Raw genomic sequence first — 25,339 nt, forward strand, 5'->3', positions numbered from 1 at the left:
AATGTATGCTGTAGGAAGGAGGATGAAAACATGACAAAGTACGTGACAAAACCACAAGACTGTAAAAGAAAACACCAGAAAAATGATCAGTTATAGTCAAACGTAAGGTAATGATTCTAAGGAAGAAAATAACAAACATGGATGTTTATTTATACGGAGAATGAGTCTAGAATACGAAGCCCGCAATGTTGGGCCCCAAGGGGGGACCTAGGCATGCTGGTGGAGGTGGCCGCAACGGCCAGGACCACAGCCCCGGAGAAGCAGAATACCGGGCTGTCAATCGTGTTGGAGCAGGTCAGGTCCTGTCTGGAGCACCTGGGGAAGAAGGACCTCCACCATGCCCATCGCCAGGAGAGCCCTGAGTTCCAGCAGCAGCTTGGGGAGCCCCCAAGCAGCCCCAACCCTGCCTCTCCAGGCTAGGCTCTGGCCTGGGCACTCAGCACCTGGCTTAGCTACCCTCTCAAGGGCTGGCCTCCAGCCTGCCTGGGCCACCCTTCCGGTACTCCCCTTGCCTGCCTGGGCCAGACCCCAGCACCCGGCATCCCTTCCTTCAATCAGGTGTGGGCCTGCTGCCCTCCCACCTTGCCTGCCTGCTCACTTCCGGGGCACTTCCCACTCCACTCGGGCCTTGAGTGTCCACGTTAAATGGGTCTCCAACACAAGAAGGAAGAGGAGGAGAAGAAGGAGGAGGGGGAGAAGGAGGAGAAATTAACTGAAATTATGTGACTCTTAAGCCCCAAACCACCTTGGGACAGATAAGCTAAGTGAGAGAAAGCATAATTTGTTTAATCTTTCTCCGTTTCACAACGGGCCTCAGCTCAATACGGGTTCCACACATCTGCAGAACCTCTGAGTGCAAAATCCATTACATGAATGGAAATGATGGGTCAAGAGGCTCATTGTGGGTACAGCCAAGCCGTGGGCAGTCACCACCCTCCTCTTTTGCCTCTCTCTCAGACCCAGACATATACAAGTTTTACTTGAAGAAAAAAAAAATAGAAGCAAATCTCTAAAACAGTATGAATTCAAGGACATCTTCAGGCATCCAGAAACAGGTACATTTAGCAATAATTTCTAACAATATTTTCATTTAACAATCAGTAGAAATTTTGCCTACCTCAGGGTGACCGACTTTATGATTCAAGATGCTCCTAGAAATTAATGACTTCTCCATCATTTGAAGATAAAGGGTGAGCAAAGTCATAGCATAGAAAGTTATCTGTACTGGCGCGCCTGGGTGGCTCAGTCGGTTGAGCTTGGACTCTTGATTTTGGCTCAGGTCATGACCTCAGAGTCACAAGATCAAGCCCCAAGTCAGGCTCTGTGCTGAGCATGGAGACCACTTAAGATTCTCTCTCTTCTTCTCCCTCTGCCCTGCTTTCCAGCTGTCTCTCTCTCAAAAAAAGTTATCAGTACAACAGACGCATTTTGTTCAGTTTCACAGTTAATGCCACACACACAGAGGGCATTTCACTAGGTTCAAATCTAAGTTGTGCTTTCTTGGTTTTAAACACTTCTTTGCCGCAAAACATATTGCAACCATACTTTGAAGCCACAACCAACAGAATAAGAACTGCAAAATACTTTTTGGTTCGGACCATAATGACCCCTTTTAAAATAAAAATTATGTTTACTACTGTATACCTACTAAATATTTTCAGGGAAGCTGTCTTACTAACTTTTAAACTTAGAGCACTTTGCTACACAGCTAGTAATATCAAGCTAACTATACTTTCATTGTTACATATACACAAACACATAGTTCATTAAAACCTTCCTTTAAGAGGCCTTACCAAATAGCACTCCCTGAATAAAATGCTGACTATTAACAGTAATCAACAGTCATTGAATATTTACGAAGTATCAGGAAGTGTTTCAGGCAGATATTTATATATATATAAAATTTAATCCTCACACAGATCCTACAAGGTAATTCTATAATTAGATCTGTATTATCGAGAAGGAAACAGCAACAGAAAGATTAAATAAATAGGCCAAGGTCACGCAGCTAGTACGTGTCAAAGTCAGGATTCAAACTCAAAGGTCCCGACTCCAGAGCCTATACCCTTAACCACGATAATCATTTTTATATTAATTTTAAAAATCAACTATTCTCAGATACGCATTTTGTAAACAACAAATTGCTAGCTTGAAGGAGACAGCAACATAAACAATTTCTCATATCTTCAAAGGCTTTCCAGTTCAGAAAATAGATTAAGACAAAATAAAACCCACCCATCAGACTGTTGCTGTACTCCACAAACTGTACAGACGGTTGCTGTACTCCTCAAACATGATGAATTCGTTTCTTTGAGGTTACACATTAATCTATACAAAGCCCTGTGAGAGATCATCTTCAAGAATCTGACATGTACCCTTGTACACACAGGGTAACTAATACGAGGCAGATCTCACATATTTCCTGAACCAACACCACAGCTGGAGAAGAAGAAATCAAGTACGAGTCTCCAAACTGTTGACAGTGCACCGCTAATGAGCAGAGAAATTCATCACACGTATAGCCATTGTACGCACGTTTGTTCATAACTTACAAGGACGCTTACTGGGCTAACATATGTGTATGCATTCACTTTTACATACATGTAAAAATACACATTAAGAAAGAGTTGCAGACTACCTCTGGCAAAGGCAGACTAGCTCATTTCAGACAAACCCTCCCGCTGGTAACAACTAGGAAAACTGGCAGAAAGTTTCAATTTGGAGGCCAAAAAAACTGAGCAGAGCTTTTAACAAACTTACAGACCTGGCGGAAAAACTGAACTTCAGGGCTTGCCAAGAAACGGGGAGCCTCAGGCTTTCATGTGAGACCTCAAAGGGCTACTCCCTAGAGGTGAAGATGAGCCTATAAAAGAGACCAGCTTCAGAGGGACTAAAGCTCAGCAGAAACATCTTCATCTGCCGATCAGTCAGGTTGATCTGCCAGCAAGGTAAATAAATCCCCCTTGGGAGAAGAAATCCAACGAAGGCTCAAATTACCTCCACAAGTTTTCAACCATAAGGTCCAGTATATAACCCGAAGTAACCAGGCACACAAGAGATCAAGATTGGACAAAAAACTGAGAGAAAAAGCAGTTAAGAGACACAGATTCACGTGAGATCTATATATTGGGAGTTCAGTTACAGGAACTTAAAAATAACTCTTGCTAAAATGTTCAAGGACTTAGAGGCATCTGGGTGGCTAGTCGGTTGAGTGTCTGACTTCAGCTCAGGCCATGATTTCAAGGCTTGTGACTTCGAGCTCCACATCGGGATCACTGCTGTCAGCACAGAGCCTGGAGCCTACTTTGGATCCTCTGTCGCCCCTCTCTCTTTCCTCCCCTGCTTGTGCTCTGTCTCTCAAAAATAAATAATCACTTAAAAAAAAAAGTTCAAGGACTTAGACGGGTAACAGAAATTTCAGAAGAGAACTAGAATTGGTAATAAGCAGCAGAAGCAAATAGTTTACTTTGTTTTTTAATCAAATCATTAGATTTGAATTTTTAAAAATCAACTATTCTAGGGGTGCCTGGGTGGCTTAGTCGTTAAGCATCTGACTTCGGCTCAGGTCATGATCTCACAGTTCATGAGTTCAAGTCCCATGTCAGGTGAGCACGAGCCCCGCTTTGGGTAAGCTCGAGCTCCGGGTGAGCCTCACTTCTCTCTGTCTCTGCCCCCTCGTTCACTTGCACCCCTCCCCAAAAAATCAGATATTCTATTAGATATCAGATCAGATATTCTAGATCTTCAAAATATAGTAACTGAGGGGTGCCTGGGTGGCTCAGTGGGTTAGACATCTTGATCTTGGCTCAGGTCATGACTTCATGGTTCGTGACATGGAGCCCTGCTATGCTGTCATCGCAGAGCCTGCTTGGGATTCGCTCTCTCTGCCCCTCCCCCACTTGAGCTCTCTCCCTCTCAAAATAAATAAATAAACATTTTAAAAAGCCCCACAGTAACTGAAATTATTCCAAGTATGGAACTCAAGGGTATATTTAACCTTTAATATATACTAATTTCTAAAACAGTTTAGAGCGAAAGAAATAAGTGTGTGACAACTTTTGAATTCATTCAAGACTGTCTATGAACTTTTTAATCAAATCTAGAAAATTTTTATTTAAATGAGTTGTTAAGGGGAAAAACAAAAAGAGTAACTTTCCTACACTCTATTTTCTGGTGCTTAAATCCAGTCACTGATACAGACTGGGCCTGGCTAAGCATACTTTACCATCAAGAACAAATCTTTCCCCACAATACCTACTTCTTGCCTTACACTGATTTGAGTATTTTCTATCTCTGATCATTTTAGAATAAATACCAGACTCAATGAGAACTGATATTCCCAAACTTCTAAGTTATAACTAAATTAACGTGCGTGCAAGATAATAATCAAATACTGTCTTTCGCAGAAGCACACTGACTACATACTTGCTATATATTTGTGCCACCATCAACGGTCCTGGGTAACTGGAGAGCTGATACATTGCCACATGGCCCAACTGTGTTGTTTGTATCAAATGTCCTTGATGTTTAGTAAATAAATGTTAGCTTTGAGTCCCAATGGTTTATTTTGCAGGTCCTAAGACAAGAAACAGAACTAACACTGAATTCAAGGATAGCCATGGATAACATGGAATTACATTCAAAATATCTGGGGAAAAAAAAATGTTTTTGCCACATTAACTTCTCACAGATAAATAAACGCTGTGCTGTACTTTGCAGGGAGAAACAGCAAGACAGAAAGAAGCTGGCTAATAGCTATAATAAAACCACTGCTCCAAATCCTCAATCATTAGTGGGAATCATTAAATGTATCAGTAAGGATCCTCTGAAAGATTTTTAATCAGAGGAGTGACATGATCAGGTTTATACATGAGAAAAATCACTTGTGTTGATCTTTTTAATGTTTACTTATTGGGGTGGGAGGGGCAGAGAGAGGGAGAGAGAGAATCCCAAGCAGGCTTCACACTGTCAGTGAGGAGCCCATCTTCGATCTCACGGACGGTGAGATCGTGATGTGAGCCGAAATCTAGAGTCAGACGCTTAACCGACTGAGCCACCCAGGTGCCCCACTCGTGTTGATCTTTAATAATATGAGGTTTCCTTTCTTTTTCCAGGTGAGATATGGGCTGCCGATAGGAAAGGAGAGGGTTAGCTGAAAGGGAGCAGTTATGGAGTTAAGATAACAGAACAGAGCACGGTCCCTGCACCAACGACAGCCCAGACTGGGGGGTGGTATGGCATCCAGGACACAGGCGGGGACACTGTCCTTAAAGAGGAGAAAAGGGGCACGTTTCCCGTTGTCCCAGAAGGATGCGGGAGAGTAACACTGGAGTTGACTTAGAGACATTTCTAGGCCATAATGCATCTTTCTCAGGAAACAGGAAGTAGGGTATCTGCTCTAGAGGGAAGCACAGAAAAGGTTTAAAACCGCACTGAAGTTCACTCCACGAGAAATCCAGTCTCTAGTCTACCTGGTTGTATGTGTTGCCTTCAAGTCAATCTCATGGTACACGTATGCCTCAAACTAGCAGCTGAAAGGAGATGCTTTTAACCTAACCTTCTACATGAGTGCAATGTGTCAAGAGAAATGCTGGAATGTTCTCACTGTAATGGAAAGAGATTTCTTCAGCCTATCAACGCCAATTTTCACTGGTGTTCTCATTTTTCTGTCCTGCACAGCTCTGACACTCCTCTTCCTACTTCTTTATGTGAACAAGAAAATGCAGTTTGTAAAATCCTTGCCTCTGGTTTATTTCACTTGAACAAAATGAATTCTTCGAGTCCTGGCCCATATTGTAACTGTTCTCAGTGTAGACCAGCGCCTCATTCAGATTCGTCCTATTTCTCAGCACGGATTTTTCTGACACATATACAAGATTAAATTCTTGTACGACAGTCCACATACTGATTTAATGAATCAAGAAACATGAGTTCTGATATTAGCTCTTTTCTTAGGATTTAAGCTTCCTCTAAGAGTTCTCCAAACTCTAATGTTTGATGATTTTAGTTATTAGTTCCTGAGTCCTCTGTTAGTTGTCTTTTACTGCTTCAAGTCTAAAACAAATACCACTTTCTGGTTCACTACTATGTGAGCTGTAATCACTTGTTGATCTAGGCAAAAATTATAGCTACAGACAAATTCTTCTGCGACTTACACTGCCTGTCTTTCCTTATCTTGAAAAACAGTGATGCGAGGTTGCCCCTTGAGTGGGAATACGATGCTTCTGCCCCACATCCGGGCGGATGCTAGTTTGAACTGTTTATGTAACATGCTACTAATTCTTTGTTTCTTACCTAGTGCTCGTTGTACCTGAAAGCACATCTTTGGCCTGCACTGAAAGCTTAGTACCAGGACCCAAAACAAAGCAAATCCATCTCTACGTGGAGACTGAACCTTGACCCCAGAAGTAGAGTGCTTTAACTGAGCTAACCCGATGTTAATGTATCAACCATGATTGTCTACTGTGACTAAGACATACTTCCTAGATAACAGTGGGGCGAAGACAGACACAGATGAGAAACTGTCACCTAAGAGCTTACACTCTAAGGTTAGCGCCTAAAATATAAAAAGAACTCATACAACTCAATAGTAAAAAAAAAAAAAAAAACCAAGAAACAAACAAACAAAAAACCAGGTTAGTAAAAAAATAATCTGATTTAAAAATGGACAAAAGACCTGAATAGGTATTTCTTCAAAAAAGATTTATGAGGGGCTCAGTCAGTTAAGCATCGGACTTTGGCTCAGGTCATGATCTCACAGCTCGTGGGTTCGAGCCCCATGTCGGGCTCTGTGCTGACAGCTCGGAGCCTGGAGCCTGCTTCGGATTCTGTGTCTCCCTCTCTCTCTGTCCCTTCCCCCCTCATGTTCTGTCTCTCTCTCTCAAAAATAAATAAACATTAAAAAAAATTTAAAAAAAGATTTATGAAAAACCAACAGGCACACGAAAAGATATTCAACATCATTAGTCATTAGGGAATGCAAATCAAAACCATTATATCATCAGTTAGAATGGCCATCACCACAAAGACAAGAGATAACAAATGTGGGCGAGGATGTGGAGAAAGAGGGAACTCTTGGTGGGAATGTAAATTGGTGCAGCCACAACAGAAAACAGTATGGAGAATCCTCAAAAAATTAAAAATAGAACAACCATATGATTCAGCAATTCCGTATCTGGGAATGTATCCAGAGGAAATGAAAACACTAACTTGAAAAGATATCTGCACTCCCATGTTCCCAGCAGCATTTTTTATAATAGCCAAAATATGGAAACAACGAAGCGTCCATCTACGGGTAAACGGATAAAGACACTGTTCTATGCACGTGCGTGCGCGCGCGCACACACACACACACACAGTGTAATATAATTCAGTCCTACAAAAACAAGGAAATCCTGACACTTGCAACGACATGGATGAATCTCGAGGTTATGCTAAGTGAAATAAACCAGACACAGAAAGACAGATCCTGTATAATCACACTTATATTTGGAACCTAAAAACAAAACAAAACAAAACAAAACAAAACTCATAGGAAAAGAGATCAGATTTGTGACTACCAGAGATAGGGGTGTGGGGCGGGAGAACCGTACGAAGCTGGGAAAAGGCACAAACTTCCAGGTACAAGACAGATAACCCGCAAGGTAGTATACAGAGAGTGACGGTGGCTGCTTGGCCGCCTGGTACATAGGGAAGCTGTGAAGAGAGTAGATCCTAGGAGTTCTCATCATAACGCAAATATTTTTTCCTTTTTTTGTTTTCTCTTTTTATTGTTCCCATATGAGACAATGCATACCGACTAAACTCACTGTTGTAACCACTGCACAAAATGTGCAAGTTAAACCATTATGCTGAACACTTTCAGATTTGTACAGTGAGGCATGTCAATTATGTTTCAATAAAACTGGGGGTAGAAGGAGTTAATGCTCCCACAGGAAATGGGTACCGACCCTGTCCTAAACTGCCCTCTCCCCTCTGCAGAGAGGAGTGTGACCAATCACAGGCAAGTTCTTTGAGAATTCAGAGGAAGGAAAAAGACTTTTATTTGTAGGGAGGGTGTAATGTGTGGATATTTAAGAATATTCTACTACAGGGGGCCCTGGGTGGCTCAGTAGGTTAAGTGGCTGACTCTTGATTTTGCCTCAGGTCATGATCTCACGGTTCTTGAGTTCAGGTTCAAGCCGGGCATCAGGCTCCTTGCTGACAGCATGGAGCCTGCTTGGGATTCTCTCTCCCTCTCCCTCTCTCAAAATAAATAAACTAAAAAAAAAAAAACATTACAAAAAGAATATTCTATTACAGAAAATAGTGTAAATAGGGAAGAGAGATGAAACTAAGAGTAGAATCACATAGCTTGACATGCTAGATAGAGGAAAGGTAAATAGAGCATACTTGTGCTAAATATAGACAGGAGAGAATGGAAGCATCAAAGATCACCAAATGTTCATGACATCATAGAGGACAGCACCGAGTATTCATGAAGGTACTGATATTAATGACTTATTAATTCAGCCACCCATTAGTGAGAGCCACTCAAGACCGACACACCCTTTGCCTGAGAAACACACATGAAATGCGTAGCTGCTGCTCACGCTAACAGCACTCGCCGGGCACAATGGTGCCAGCGTTTCTCCCGGAGGGCGAGTGTTGGCTCCAGGAACAGCCGGAGGAGCTGTCCTGCTCACCTCCGTTCTGGTCCGCGCCATCAGGCGGGAAGTCTGACACAGCGGAGAGAGGACAGGACGTGTGAACACTGTAACTCAGCTCTCAGGTCTGCACGTGCACCCTAAGTGTGCGGAGGGGCAATTTCAAGAGAAGACACAAGCATAAGGAAAACACAAAAGTGAGCAAATACAAGATGTGTTCTAAGAACAAACTGCTGGGCTTTAGAAAAGGAGTACTGTAGGAAAGCAGGGAGTGATCAGATTGATCAACCGAGGCGGGGCTGTATCTTGATGACAAAGGAATTTAAACCAGTGCTTCCCACACTACCTGTTGTGGAAAGAGCAGCTTTTTTTTTTGTTCTTCCAATAAGCCATGAATCACTTACTAGAAGAAAAGGAGAGGAGGGAAAAGACACTTAAAACACAAACCCAGCGGCGCCTGGGTGGCTCAGTCAGTTAAGTGTCCAACTCTTGGTTTTGGCTCAGGTCGTGATCTCGCTGTTTGTGAGTTCAAGTTCAAGCCTTGCTGACAGCATGGAGCCTGCTTGGGATTCTCTCTCTCTCTCCCTCTCTCTCTCTCTCTGCCCCTCTCCTGCTCATGCTCTGTCTCCCAAATTAAATATATAAACTTAAAAAAACTTTTTTAGACACAACCCAATATTTAAAATTAATTCAATCCAGGTAAAATTTACCCTGTTGAAAGGCCATGGAAGTTTCTGGACACTCAGTTCCTGGAGTGCTTTCACTGCAGGCAGGTAACAGCTATCTGGTGGACTGTCCCCAGACCAAGGGCTGTGATTTGAGCAGCTCTGATTCAGACTTTCTATGCACAGAACCGAGAAGGCATTAAAGGCTGTTGAACCAGCGGCCGGGGCTGAGAACCGTGCTTTGTGCAGACTCTCCGATGGTGAAACACAGGAGGGACCGGAGGAGGAGACGAGGGACGAGGTGAGCAGAGAGGTCCACATTCGGGACGGCGGCACTGGAGACAGAAACATGACAGACCACGGAGGCAGAGTTCACAGTGGGGACTCCTGACTGGACGGGGAGGGTAAAAGACAGCAGACTGTGCTGTGCTGCAGCAGTGCCCTGGAAGAGAGCAGAAGAGTCTCTCTCTGTCCCAAAAATAAATAAAAACGTTGAAAAAAAAAAAAAAAAAAAAAAGAGAGCAGAAGAGGAGAAGCCATGTGTTTAGCAGGCACGGCCTCTAGCTGCCTCTCCCGTCACCTCCAGATACAGATCCCTCTTCCCTCAAGGACACGCTACAGTGGGAGAAGGCAGACGAAAGACGAACAGCAACCTTGAAGTTGTGCTTCACGTGAGCTTTTCCATTTTTGTGAAGGCTGTCATTCTTTGTGTGAAGTCAGTAAATCTGATCATTCTCAAGCATAGATATCCAAAGGTTTCACCTTCCAAAAGACAGAGTACTTATAAAATATTAACAATTTTACTCTTGGTGGATATAAAAGTTTACAACTGTCTTATTTTTTTTTTTCAACGTTTATTTATTTTTTTGGGGACAGAGAGAGACAGAGCGTGAACGGGGGAGGGGCGGAGAGAGAGGGAGACACAGAATCGGAAACAGGCTCCAGGCTCTGAGCCATCAGCCCAGAGCCCGACGCGGGGCTCGAACTCGAGGACCGCGAGATCGTGACCTGGCTGAAGTCGGACGCTTAACCGACTGTGCCACCCAGGTGCCCCAACAACTGTCTTTTAAACTTTAACCAAGAAACATATCTACAAATTCCAAAGGTACTAAATGATATTGAGTACCACTGAAATCATGAAAAATAATACACACTGAAAAAATATTCTTGCCTCTGACATTAGCAGATATCTCAGAACACTTTCCTGCAAAACATTTCTCCTTTCTCCCTACAGAATCTGGTTCAGACACACGGAGGAAAATTACATAAGGCAGGCTGTGTGAAGTGTTAAAGAAAATCAGCTAATAGCTAAATGTTTCTTTCAACTAACAGAACTAAAGGCCAAATTTATTGAAATCACTTTGTGAAACCTTGTAAGAAATGTAAAACTGTAAAGTGCAATGTCCTCTTGGTTCTACAACAGAAAAACAGTTCTTGAAAACTGAGAATATTGGCAAAATGTGAAATGCTATTTTATAAGAGCTTTCCCTGGGAAATCCTAGTAAAGGTAAGTTTTTAAGCACTGTTATTTTTTTTCTTTAGTCCTCATATTTCTGCCTTTAGGACTCTTTCCACTGTGCTTTTTTTTTTTTTTTTCTAAACAGGTTTCTCAGTAATTTACAATTCTACCATAATACAAAAATTGTATTTAAAATCTGTTTCATGATCTGCCCCAACAAAATCTAAAGTGGATTTATTCATGTTATTCACACCATCTCTTGTTTGATAACAAATTTCTATCAAAACAAAATCATGATTCTAGATTATTTCTATTATTCTTTCCCCTACCTTATTTCTCTGTCTTTTCTCTCACCATTATCTTTATTATTCTATTAGCTGATAAAGTTCAGAATTTTCTAACTTCAAAAAGGTTAGAGAAAAACACATTGAAAGATATTAAACTATTATTTACACCGAGGACCCAAAACTTCAATCTTGGTATGAGATGGTATTTATAACTAACTTCTAAAGGGAAAAAAACTAATATTTACTATGGGCTATGAAGGAGAAAGATATTTTGATGAGAAAGGAGAATTCAACAAAACAGAAGAAAAAAAACATGCTATATATACAGCTGACCCTCAACACGGGTTTGAACTGCATGGGTACACTTATATGTGGATTTTTAGTAAATAGAGTTGTGTAAATCTACTTTCTCTTCCTTATGATTTTCTTCATAACATTTTCTTTTCCCTAGCCCACTTAATCGTAAGAATATAGTACATAATACATATCAATATAAAATATGCTAATCAACTATTTAAGCTATCGGTAAGGCTTCCCAACAACTGTCGGCTATTAACAAAGTATATGGGGAGTTAAAAGTTATACTGGGATTTTCCACTGTGCAGGGGTTGGCGCTGAGTTATTTCACATGAAGTACTAATTTGTACCACTTAGCTAAACACTAACAGCTAACACTTATTAAGCAATTAGTATGTGTCACACATTGCATTTTATTTTTTTTAATGTTTATTTATTTTTGAGAGAGAGAGAGAGAGAGAGAGAGAGAGAGAGAGAGAGAGAACGCATGCATAGGGCACAGGGAGGGCCAGAGAGGGAGACAGAGTCTTCAAAGTGGGCTCCACACTGACAGCAGTGAACTCAATATGAGACTCAAACTCATGAACCGTGAGATCATCACCTGAGCTGAAGTCTGATATTTAACCACTGAGCCACCCAGGCACCCCAAGTGTTGCATTTTATATGCAGCACTGTACCTTATATTACTAGCTCATTTAATCCTCCAAATTGCCCAGTGAAGAACAAAATTTTCCCATTTTTCAGATGCAGAAATGGGGACAAAGAAGCTTAAGTAGCCTGATCAAGGTCACAGAGCTACCAGAAGTGACCAAGTCAGGATTCAAATCCAGATTTCAGAGCTCACGTTTACATTTCCAAGCCACAGCCTTCATACAGGAAAGGTTGTGCATGGATTATATGGTAGAGCATTGCATATTCTAGTCAAATTAAAAAGTCATTAAGCAAAGTAGTAAAGAAATTCCTTAATTATTCCACTGGTAAGTGCTAAAATACCTTAACTTTTTTGGCTTTGATTTGTATTTAAGGATAGCCTGAATTGGCCTCTAAGGATAGAATGAAAAGTTAGAAATAGTCTTCAACTGTGTCTCTAAATCTTCTGTGCACATTAAATAATCATTTGACAAACTCAACAGATAGCTTTTCCTTTATAAAGTTTCAATTTGCATCCAAAGATCACTTAACTATTAGATGTAGCATAGGTATACAATAGAATATTACTCGGCCATAAAAAAGAATGAAATCTTGCCATTTGTAACAACACAGACAGAACTAGAGTATATTATACTAAATGAAATCAGTCAGAGAAAGACAAATACCATATGATTTCAGTCATATGTGGAATTTAAGAAACAAAAGAAACAAGCAAAGGGGGAAAAAAGAGAGCAGGGCAAACCAAGGAATCGACTCTTAGAGAACAAACTGCTGGTCCCCAGAGGGGAAGTGGGTGAGGGGATGGGTGAAACAGGTCATGGGAATTAAGGAGCACCCTTGAGATGAACACTGGGTGATGTATGGAATTGTTGAATCACCATATCATACACCTGAAACAAACACTGTGTTTACTAACTGGAATTTCAATAAAAACTTTAAAGAAATCACTCAACTATTAAGATTCTAGAAAATCGGGCACCTGGCTGGCTCAGTTGGTGGAGCATGCGACTCTTGATCTCAGAGTTGTAGGTTTGAGCCCCACATTTGGTGTAGAGATTACTTAATAAAATCTTTAAAAAAATTAATCTAAAAAATAAATTAATTAAAGAACTCATTAACAATAATTATTAAAGAGCTATCTTTGTATGTGACCTTCAATAATTTTAAATAAAGCCACACTTATAATTAACATAGAGCAAAAAAAAAAAAAAACCTCCATAATAATGGAGACTAGAATAAATCCTGGGATCTTAGATTAAAGGGATCACTTGAACTCATGGTTTTCAAGATAGATATAGAAATAAATATATACAGACACAAACATATATTTCCTAGCTTCGTGCATTGAAAAATTCTAGAAGTAATGACCCAGTACCAATGAACACACCTAGCACCCAGATCTTAATTTCTAAAGCCTGTCCTCCACTAAAAGGAACCATTAATCTTTTGAAGAATGATTGGTCCCAAGACTGGGAGGAAAGGAAGGTACAAGATGAACTTGGAATGCTTTGTGGTGCCAGAAAGTGAAGAAATCCAGAAAGATGGGGAACTGTTAAAAGGATGATGGAAACAGCCTGAAGGGGCTCCCAAGGGCAAAATGTAGTAGATTACAATCCACTGATAAGGTGGACTTATAGGTAATATAAACAGATAAATAGGTAAGAAGAGACAATCCTTTCTTCTTTTTTTAAAAAAATTTTTTTTTCAACGTTTATTTATTTTTGGGACAGAGAGAGACAGAGCATGAACGGGGGAGGGGCAGAGAGAGAGGGAGACACAGAATCGGAAACAGGCTCCAGGCTCTGAGCCATCAGCCCAGAGCCTGACGCGGGGCTCGAACTCACGGACCGCGAGATCGTGACCTGGCTGAAGTCGGACGTTTAACCGACTGCGCCACCCAGGCGCCCCGACAATCCTTTCTTCAACAGAATACCAACTAATAAATGTTCAAAGGATGATGGTTACTAAAAAATAGCTTCTTTGCAACCATCATAGTAATAACTAATTCAGGCAAGAATCATTAATGGATGTCGAAACAACTGGGTACAAGATTCATCTGACAAACTCCACCTTGAACAAATGATTAAAGTTAAGATCATCAAAAACGGGACAAACTGATACGTGCCTCCTGATTGTGATTCATGAAAAAGGACATAATTCCACTTCTCTGTCATTCTTGAAAAGATGCATAGCTTAAATCCAATCATTTGGGGACATTCTTCAAAATAACTGCTATCCTCAAAACTGTCAAGATCAACAAAGAAGAAAGACAGGGAAACATTCCAAATTAAAAGAGGCTAAGAACACAGTAACTAAATGCAGTGTGATGCGTTGGATCTTGGGCTGGGGGAAAAAAAACCACGAGGGGTATTATCAAGGCAACTGTCGGGTGCCTGGGGGGCTCAGTCGGTGAAGGTTAAGCGTCCGACTTCGGCTCAGGTCATGATCTCATGTTCATGGGTTTGAGGCCCGTGTCAGGATCTGTGCTTACAGCTTGGAGCCCGGAGCCTGCTTTCTGATTCTGTGTCTCCCTCTCTCTCTGCTCTTCTGTCACTCAAATTTTGCCCCTCTCTCTGTCACAAAAATAAACATTAAAAAATTGGGGGGGGGGGCACCTGAGTGGCTCAGTCAGTTGAGCATTCGACTTCAGCTCAGGTCACGATCTCACAGTCTGTGAGTTTGAGCCCCATGTCAGGCTCTGTGCTGACAGCTCAGAGCCTGGAACGTGCTTCGGATTCTGTGTCTCCCTTTCCCTCTGCCCCCTTCCCTGCTCACGCTCTGTCTCTGTCTCTCAAAAAATAAATGTTTTAAAAAATATTTTTTTATTAAGAAAAATTTTAAAAAACTGTCAAAATTTACATATGGATTACAAAACAGGTAACAGTCTTATATCAACATTACATTTCCAGACTTTGATAACTGCACTGTCGTTACATAAGAGAATGCCCTGATTCTTAGAAAATTCACCTTGCGATATATTTAGAAGTAAAAGATATGCCTGCAATGTACTGTGAGATGGTTCAGAAAAAAGTCTGTGTGTATGTGTGTAAATGTGTAACACAAACATATGTACATACATATACACGTGCACAGAGAGAACAGAACACGATGATAAAGCAAAGGGGCAAGCTTGAAATCATCAGGGAATCTGTGTAAAGGAAAGGGATTCTTTACGCTATTATTGCAACCTCTCTATAAGCCTGAAACCATCTTAAAAAGTTGCCCTCCAGGGGTTCCTGGGTGGCTCGGTTGGTTGAATGTCTGACTCTTGATTTTCAGCTTAGGTCATGATCTCATGGTTCGTGGGTTTGAGCCCCACTCTCAGCGCGGAGCCTGCTTGGGTTCTCTCTGCCCCTCTCCCATGCACATTCTCTCTCTTTCTCTCTCTCCACACCCCCAAAATAAATAGTTTTAAAAAGAGTTACCCCTCAAAACCTCTCTAATTTTTTTTTCTGGCTACCTTTAAAAAAGGATTCTTTTATTTTTCACGTATTTTATTTTACATCAATTAGGACAAAGTCTAATTCATCATCTTCAGTATTAAGAATCCATTTTGAAGTACATCCTATATCTTCTCCTAAAGTTTATAGGAATAAGCTATGTTTTCCAAGAATATTCAATTTGTTGTTAATTGGTAGCAGTATTTCAGAATAAATTATTTCTCAAGTACATACCCTGAACATAGCTATAGCTAAGTAACTCTATCTAATTTTAAGGAATTTTTATCTTCCCACACAACTCCTTTGTAAGTATATTCCACTCAGAAAGTTCTATTTCCAGTAAAAACTTCAGAAAAGTATTAACACAGTACAACCACTCTCATTATATAAAATCTTCCTTGAATTATTTCCATATAAAAAAAATCTTCACAGGGTCTGACAGAAATTGGGCAAAAGAAATTGAGTTTTAAAAAAGCATGTGGGGATTTGGTTGGGGAGGTGTCATTAGAAAAAAAGGCACAGACATAGATGATGTACAAGGAAAACTGGGTGGTACGGGGGGAGCTTTCTACCCTGTGATTTGCAGCTTGATGTCGCCTTCCTGTGAACGGGTTTACAGCTACAAGGGAGAACATTTAAACCACATACTTTACAAGGCCCCAGGATCCGTTCTCCGAGAAACCGTGATGGGGAATACAATATGGAGTCCCTGATGAAGATCTAGCCAATGTGGTTGTTACCTTATCTGTGGACGGAACCGGTTGAGGAATGAAAGCATTGAATCACAGGGGCCAAACAGGACAGAAATAGCACCTGAAGGCAAATTACTCAGGGAAACATTGGGGTGTGAATGGGTGTTTTGAACTAAAAATTTTTTCTAAATGTTTATTCATTTATCTATTTATTTATTTTGGGTGGGTGCAGAGAGAGAGAGAGAGAGAGAGAGAGAGAGAGAGAGAGACAGAGAGGATCCGAAGCGGACCCCGTGCTGACAGCAGAGAGCCTGATACAGGGCTCTAACTCATGAACTGAATTCATGAACAGTGAGATCATGACCTGAGCCATAGTCGGATGCTCAACCGATTCAGCCACGCAGGTGCCCCAAACCAAAAATAGTTTCAATGCTATGAAGATATCTTCAGAAAGACACCAATTAAACCTATATATAATATACTCAATTTTTAGAAAATAATAATTCAATTAGGAACAGTAAAAGAGGGACTGAAAAAAACCCAGCCCCTTTTGGTATGGAGTCAATCAAATATTGAAAGGTCTATTCCATGCAAAGTATTGTAACAGTTAATAGAATCCATTTGGAAAGAGAAATATGTTTGAAAATCGGGCTTTGGGGCCTCTTGAATTAGTCTTTGCAAGTCAGAGAACAACTTGTTCCTAACTTTTTGTCCTTTAAACTAAGGTATGTAAAAAAAAAAAAAAAAAAAAAAAAGGCATGCTGGTAAATGGCAAAATAATGTCCTGCTGATTGTGATAAAATGTTAAGGGATTAGTTTTAGTTTGCTCAGAAACAGATTTCAATATTTTTATGCATTCATTTATTTTCTGATGAACATACTTTAAATTCTGCAAAAGGCTTCATTTTTTACATGTCAAGAATGAAATCCACATTCAGGCCTCAAAAGGTAAGCAGCTTTTATTATTTTTTAATATTTATTTTTGAGAGAGAGAGAGAGAGACAGAGTGCAAGCAGGGAAGGGGCAGAGAGAGAGAGGGAGACACAGAATCTGAAGCAGCCTCCAAGCTCTGAGTTGTCAGCACAGAGCCGGACATGGGGCTCGAACCCACAAACCGCAAGATCATGACCTGAGCTGAAGTAGGACGCTTAACCAACTGAGCCACCCAGGTACCCCCAAGTGGTTATTTTTTTTAATGTAAGGAAAGCATCAATAAAACAGGCAACTGGTGATATTACATCTTAATAGAGGCAGAATAGAGCAAAATGAAGCGACCTTTTGATTTTGGAATCCTTCCCTCCTCCACTTGAAAAAGCTCCTATACATCTCAGCTGGGTAACTGTCCTCAAATTAGCTCCCCTTTAGGAGCCTGGATTTCTTTGCTGTAAGGATAAAATGAGGTGATGTATGGACGACTTCTAAGGCCATCTGTAAAGATAATTTTTTTTTTTAATTTTAGAGAGAGCAGGGGAGGAGGGAAGAGGGAGAGGTAGGGGGGAAAGAGAGAGAGAGAGAGGGAGGGAGGGAGAGAATCCCAAGCAGACGCCACATTCAGCACAGAGCCCAATGGGAGGCTTGATCCCATGATCCTAGGATCATGACCTGAGCCCCAAATCAAGAGTCAGAGGCTCAACCAACCGAGGCACCCAGGTGCCCCGTCCATAAAGATAAATTAACACTGCTCTGGTAAATAGTCCCTGTGTGCTGAGACAGTCATAAAATTCTGTGCTCCAATTAAAAAGTCAACTGCCTGGTAAGAGACATTTCTCGCCATGTATTCCAAGTGGAAATTTACTTTTATTTACTCTGCTTAGGACTCTGCATGATTTCCGAATCCCAGTGTCTGTGTTTCATCAATGTTGGTATATCCTCAGGCTGTCTCTTCCCCACTGACGTTACTCTCTCCCTCTGTAACTCCTGCTAGATGTACATTAGATTTTCTTACTCTGTGATCCACATTACTTAGCCTGTCTTTTATAGTTTCTTTGTATTTTTATACTGTAATTGGGGGCTTGAATTCATAATCAAAATGCACAGTATCCAGCTAAGTACTTCTGTCTTTGTGCATAATTTGCTGCTTAATTTGTCCCATCAGCTTACTTCTGTAACTATCTTTTATTTCTAGAAGTCATATATATATAGTACTATTTAAAATGTCTTTGGAGTGCCTGGGTGGCTCAGTCAGATAAGCATCTGACTCTTGATTTTGGCTCAGGTCATGATCTCATGGTTCCTGAGATGGAGCCCTGCATCAGGCTCTGTGCTGACAGAGTGGAGCCTGCTTGGGATTCTCTCTCTCTCCACCACTCATGCTCTCTTTCTCAAAAATAAACATTAAAAATAATGTCATTAACTTTTAATACAACCATTTTCCATACTTTTTATCCCCCATTCTTATTTTAAAGTAAAAAAAAATGCTCATTCTTTTAGATTCTTAGGAGTCTGAATTGTTGTTTGTTGTTTCTGTCGACTCTTAATGCATGGTGATTTTGTAATTTTCCACAATGAGTTCCTCTGCAGTGAGGGGCTTCATTGGTGGGAGTTTTGTAAAGGCTGATTAAGGATCACTCTTTCTAGGTTGCTTTCTCCAGGTATCCCGGGTTGTGTTACCAGCCAGGGCCAGTTTTTATATTAATTCTCAGCTGAAGAATACACTCATATGAACCCCAAACCTCAGGGTTAATAGACATATGGTTACAATGTCTCAGGGAAGCCTCTCTCTTCCACATAATGTCAAAGCGGAAACAGAAAAACATATCTCTTTGCTACGAGGCAGATTACTACCCCCACCCTCCAATCCATCACTTTTCCATTTTTTTTTTAATGGTTGTTTATTCTTGAGAGAGAGAGAGAGAGAGAGAGAGAGAGAGAGCTTGCACACCCAAGCAGGGGAGGGGCAGACAGAGGAGACACAGAATCCGAAGCAGGCTCCAGGCTCTGAGCCATCAGCACAGAGCCCGACGTGGGGCTCAAACTCAAGGACTGCAAGATCATGACCTGAGCCGAAGTTGGACACTTAACCTGCTGAGCCACCCAGGCGCCCCACCATCTCTTTTGAGAACAGAGATCTTCAAGGGTCCTGGCTGTATATGAAGCTCTCAGCTCCAATGCCCTATTTGGGTTCCTTGGTTCAGTCTTAACGGCCTCCTTTTCCATCCCCATGTGGCAGTTAAAATTCAAGCCCACTGGGTAACTGCCCCCACCCTGTTCTCCTAAAAGTGCTTTTGATCATACACAATATTTATGGAACATTTAATGAATGCCAGGTACTGTGCTAACACATCTTATTTCATTCCATTCTCATAGAAACTATTTTCTCACCTTACAGATGAGGAAACAGAGACATAATTTGCTCAAGCTTATGTAGCAAGTAAGTAGCTGAGATATGAATCCAGATCTCTGCGAATTTGGAGTGTGCACTGTTAATTACCATACACTGCCACTTCTTGGAACTTCTTCCTAGTGCCTAGGCTAGTGCTAAATACAGAACAGTCACTCAAGGACTGTCTGTTGAATGTTCTCCTCCAGTGTGGACGTCTGTTATGGGAAATCCTGAGAATAACCAAGTATTTGGCAGATTACTAGAGCAGAGATAATGTTGAGTGGTACCTATAGTCGTGCTTTATATTTAAATTATCACATTAAAATGCCAGTCTTGTTGACTGTGAAAATGAATTTTTTAGTGATACCAAGACTGAACACACTGTGTTCAATAATTGTTGTATTTGTCAACACCACCAACAGGATGGAATCCCTCCTTGAGAAGAACTTGTAAGCTGGTGGAGAGCTCAGGTACAGAACATGGTAGGCAGCAAGGTATGATTAATGAATATTTAACAGAAAAAGTAAAGAGGAAAGGGGTGCCTGGGTGGCTCAGTTGGTTAAGCATCTGACTTCAGCTCAGGTCATGATCTCAAGGTTCGTGAGTTTGAGCCCTGTGTTGAGTGAGCACAAGACCTGCTTCGGGTGAGCCCTGCTTCTCTCTCTCTCTCTCTCTTAAAAAAAAAAAAAAAAAAAAGGAAGAAGAAGAAAAATTAAAGAGGAAAGAGTAAAAGCTGATCGAGGATCTGCAAAGTTGGGGCGCCTGGGTAGTTCAGTCGGTTGAGCATCTGACTCTTGATTTCAGCTCAGGTCATGACCACATGGTTTGCAAGACTGAGCCCTATTGTCTGGGCTCTGCCCTGACAGCCCGGAGCCTGCTTGGGACTCTCACCCTCTCTCTCTCTCCCCCTCCCCTGCTTGCACTCTCTCTCTCAAAATAAATAAATAAACAAAAAGGATCTGCAAAGTCAAAGGATGATTATTGTGCCTTTTCTGGTAACACCAATTCACTCCAAAAATTGAGGGTGGGAAGGCAGACACTATTTTTATGTTAAAAGAGATGTTACAGAGCAGAATAAAAACAATACAAAATTCCAAAAAATCTTTAGGTTCAAACACATGACGTCATAGGATGTTTGTCTGTTGTTGGGAATAACCATCATGATGGAGTCTGAGAATAAAAGCAAATGCTTATACAGCGTTCACTCTGGGCCATGCATATACTTCCTCATATTCTACAACAATTCCATTGGGCAGTTATTATCAGCACCTCCAATTTACGGGAAGCAAACCCAGGCACTGACAGGTTAAGCAACTCATCCCAGGCCAAACAGCTATCGGAATTGGGGCTCGAACCTGGGCTGAGGGGCTCTGTGTTGTCTCTGATGGCCACAGAGAAGGTACAATCGGAGGAAGGCCCGAGGAGGAAGCAGCTGGACAAGTTAGGAGGAGGGGGAGGAAATTGTGAGAGTATTTTATTACCTGGCCTTAGAAAAGCCCAGTTGTGGTTTGAGATGATAGGTAATACAGATTCTATGTTATGGCATTTTCAAAGACTTACTTTTTATTTTTTTTTATTTATTTATTTTTTTCAACGTTTATTTATTTTTGGGACAGAGAGAGACAGAGCATGAACGGGGGAGGGGCAGAGAGAGAGGGAGACACAGAATCGGAAACAGGCTCCAGGCTCCGAGCCATCAGCCCAGAGCCTGACGCGGGGCTCGAACTCACGGACCGCGAGATCGTGACCTGGCTGAAGTCGGACGCTTAACCGACTGCGCCACCCAGGCGCCCCAAAGACTTACTTTTTAAAATGCAAGAAATACCGTAGTTTTTAAAGTATCGGGTGGATACTGTCCTGTGTTTGCGTATTTGTTGCTTCAGGATTTTTCACGAGTTATTTCATGCATGCAGATTATTCCAAGTGGAATTCAAGTGTCTGAAGCAAGAGAAAGTGCCACTTTTTGTGTGACCCTTACCGCTGCACTCCTGAGGCATGCGGCAGGTGTGGACAAATGCTGGCTTAACTGAACTAAAACCCTGAACGAGTCTCTCTTTCACCACCTCTTACCAAAGGAAATCAGTTTAGAAAAAGTGGTTACATCATATAAGACGATATTTAAAATTTACTGCACAATAAAAACCCACAAATATTATCTGGTAGGAAATAGAAATAGAGGAGAAACTCCAAGAGTATTTTTGTCTCTGAAAGACTAAATATGATAAGAACAAGTCAGCAACTTCCAAAAAAAGAAGCATGAATTGGTAAAACAAACAAACAAACAAAAAAAAAAACACGCAAAAAAATTAAATGGGACTACTCTATTATCTGACCTGGAAAGTTCTGACTTTGTAATTATAAATCCTTCCTGCTCATGCTACACAAATGAAAGAATAAAGGTTAAATATTCAAAGAAAATACAGAAGAACTGTTTTAAAGATAGAAATGAGACAGATGGAATGAGACCAACATCAAGTTTATTTTAAACCGGCTTTCTGTTCTTTCTCTTCAACTACAATTTTACTAGAAAGGTTCACCTTCTCACATTCTTGACTGGATTTCTCCACTAGAGAAAACCATAAAAGGTCATTCCATGCCCATTTAAAAGGCAAAATGAAAATGAAGAATTATGGTCGCCCATACTGAAATTAAGACATGATTTTATCAACAGGACTGCCCTTAAAGTTTTCATTTATTTATTTATTTATTTAAATTTTTAAAAAAGGTTTATTTATTTTTGAGAGACACAGAGCATGAGCAGAAGAGGGGCAGAAAGAGAGGGAGACACAGAATCCGAAGCAGGCTCCAGGCTCTGAGCTGTCAGCACAGAGCCCGACACAGGGCTTGAACCCATGAACCGCAAGATCATGACCTGAGCCAAAGTCAGATGCCCAACTGACTGGGCCATCCAGGCACCCCTGGATTGTCCTAAAAGTTTAAAGGTGAAAGACTATAAAATAATAGAGTGAGCTCAGAGGTCCAAGTCAAAATGGAGATAGACTTTGAGGATTTGAGTAATAGGTATACAATAGTGGATGGAGTACAGGCTATCACCCAGACTACTGAGTTTCAGAATCACCTGAGCCCAGAGAATTGTGAGAGGGTCTACAAAGAGAATTAGCATGAGGAGATAAAAGTAGAAGGGAGGGAATAACATGGTGGGGGGAAAAACAATTCTTTGAAAAGAAAACCACAGGCCCAAAATGGTGTCACTTAGGCCAAGTCGCCACACTGGGGCTTAATAACCTAACCTGACTGCCGTTCCAACCTTCCCCAGAAATGCAGTCTTAAGTGGGCAATCTGTCCCACGGACCCTCTCCATCCCTCAGAGGAAGATGAGGTAATCCACTAACAAGACCCTTCTGTCCCAGAAAAAAGGTGACCTCATCTGAAATAATCCTTTTTTTCTGCTCATGACTTCCTTCTCCTGCCTTTTAAAACCTTTCCCCTTTGTTGCCCTTTGGAGCTCCCCCTACTTGCTAGGTGGGATGCTGCCAGATTCATGAATCGGTTTATTTTTTTGGTTTTCTTTAAAATTTTATTAAGTCATCTCTACATCCAACGTGGGGCTCGAACTCACCATCCTGAGATCAGGAATCGCATGTTCCACTGAATGAGCCAGCCAAGTGTCCCATGAGTCATTTCATAAAGTCCATTAGTTAGATCTTCATATTTACTAAGCTGAACTGTCTTTAATCAAAGAATTAAGAGGTATAACCTGTGTCCGAGACTACTCTATTTGAGGAGAGAAAGCTCATGGACAAGAAACAGTAAGGGACAAGCCAGTAGAAACTACTGAGTCAGTGAGAAGAAAGTGATAAAGCAGAAAAAACGCTGGGCTGCTAATAGTGAAATCTACATTCTAACGTGAGCCCTGTTAACAACTTGTGTGAAAAGATTCGCAAGACACCTCTCTGAGCTTTAATTTCCTCAGCAATAAAACCATCATGGGCTCTTTAAATTCTAACTATTAATGCCACTGGTTTTCTTGAATGGCTTTAAAAAAAAAAAATTATGATAGTCCTTAAGCGCTGACATATGGTTTTTACTTAGAATCCCACGTAAAGATGTAAAAACAGAATTTTTATATGGTTTTAACTCCAGTACAACTATTAAACCAAAACAAATCTAAAAATAAAAGTGCTTAAAACACCAATGAAATTAAAATAGCATTAATTTTCTATCATGCTGCTCTGTAAAAATTAGATTTCTGATCATCATTTGATATACTATCAATTGTGATGACCGTGAATTACTTTGTACTATTTTCTTACAGCTTATCAAAATGAATATTCTAATATATTACTTTTTTTCCTTTTTGCACTTCTCTGCATTTTATACATCTTCTGTGATAAATCTGCATTTTTTTCCAATTGAGTTTTTAAAAATCATAGCTTTATTGGGAAATAATTCACAGACCATGCATTTTACACATTTAGAATGCACAACTCAACAGTTTTCAATGTATTCACAAAGTTGTGCAACTATGTCACAACACATTTTGGAGTACTGCATCAGCTCTGAACCTCCCCCACTCTCATACCCATGTATCTATTAGAAGTCACTGTCCAGTCTCTCAAGTCCCTCTGCACCAACTCCAGGCAACCTTCCATCTACTTTGTGTCTCTATGGATTTGCCTACTCTAAATATTTCACATAAATGTTATCGTACAGTATGGGGTCTTTTATGACTGGCTTCTTCTGTTTAGTGTGATGTTTTCAAGGTATATCCACGTGGTAACATACTACCAATACTTCACTTCTTTCATGGCCAAAGAAAATTCCATTGTTTCAACATTCTACATTTCATCCATTCATCAGCTGATGGACATTGGAGTTGTTTCTACTTTTTGGCTAGTATAAGTAATGCTGCTATAATCATTCATATACAAGTTTGGTTGGGTTTTTGTTGTTGTTGTTGTTGTTGTTTCCTGTTTTGAACACCTGCTTTCAGTTCTTCTCAGTATACACTGAGAAGTGGAATTGCTGGGTCATATGCTAATTTGATGTTTACATTTTTGAGAAACCACGTTTTCCGCACTTGTCATACCATTTTATGTTCCCACCAGCAATGTATAAGGGTTCCAATCTCTTTATTTCGAGGTACAAAGTGACATCTCATTGTGGTTTTGATTTGCATTTCCCTGATAGCTAATGATGTTAAGCATCTTTTCATGTGTTTTTTGGCCACCTGTGTATCTTTTTTGGAGAGATGTCTGTTGAGGTATTTTGCCCACTTTTAAATTGATTATTTGTCTTTTCATGGATTTATAAGTTGCATTACTTTTTTTTTTAATGTTTATTTATTTTGACAGAGGGTGAGTGAGAGAGTGAACAAGGGAAGGGGCAGAGAGAGAGGGAGAGACAGAGAATCCCAAGCAGGCTCTGTGCTGTCAGTGCAGAGCCCGACAGGTGGCTCGATCTCATGATCTATGAGCCATGGATGAACCATGATCCACGAACCATGAGATCGTGACCTGAGCTGAAATCAAGTGTCGGATGCTCAACTGACAGGGCCACTTTTATACTCAGAAAAAACTTTAAAAAGTCTTGAACATACGCTAGTTTAATTACTAAGAATGTGACAGGGTTGATACAAAAACTGAGAGTGGTGTTAGTAAAGAAACTGTCCCCATTCCTGGTGTACTCCTTTATCCACCTGTGGGCAGGCAGGCTGATTTAGCTGGTAAATTTGGTAATAACTAAGCTTGCCACCTTCTTCCTCAAGTGAGCCCATCCGCAGAGAACACAGTCTGCTCTGCTGTTTTAGTTGGACAGGCAGCCGGGTAGGAAAAGACACGGAGAAGACGAAGGGTGAGCCAAAATATTAGAAAGACGGACATGAAGGACGGGTGGGATGGGACAGGCCCTTCGATGCAGA

At 40.9% G+C, this 25,339-nt stretch overlaps 1 protein-coding gene across 3 annotated transcripts in view; it reads right to left on the bottom strand.

Moving 5' to 3' along the window:
- CNST (consortin, connexin sorting protein) overlaps window positions 1–25,339 on the bottom strand; it is a 119,117-nt gene that overhangs the window by 84,692 nt on the left and 9,086 nt on the right. Inside the window, exon 1 of one of the 3 annotated variants that reach the window (XM_030303170.2) lies at window positions 9,356–9,718. The exons of the other annotated variants lie outside the window; for them this stretch is intronic. The gene's annotated coding sequence lies outside the window, so the exon portion shown is untranslated. Of the gene's footprint in view, window positions 1–9,355; window positions 9,719–25,339 lie in introns of those variants that run through there. 3 annotated transcript variants of the gene reach the window in all.

The sequence above is a fragment of the Lynx canadensis genome, chromosome F1 (genome assembly GCF_007474595.2).
Source record: "Lynx canadensis isolate LIC74 chromosome F1, mLynCan4.pri.v2, whole genome shotgun sequence".
Lineage (NCBI taxonomy): Eukaryota > Metazoa > Chordata > Mammalia > Carnivora > Felidae > Lynx > Lynx canadensis.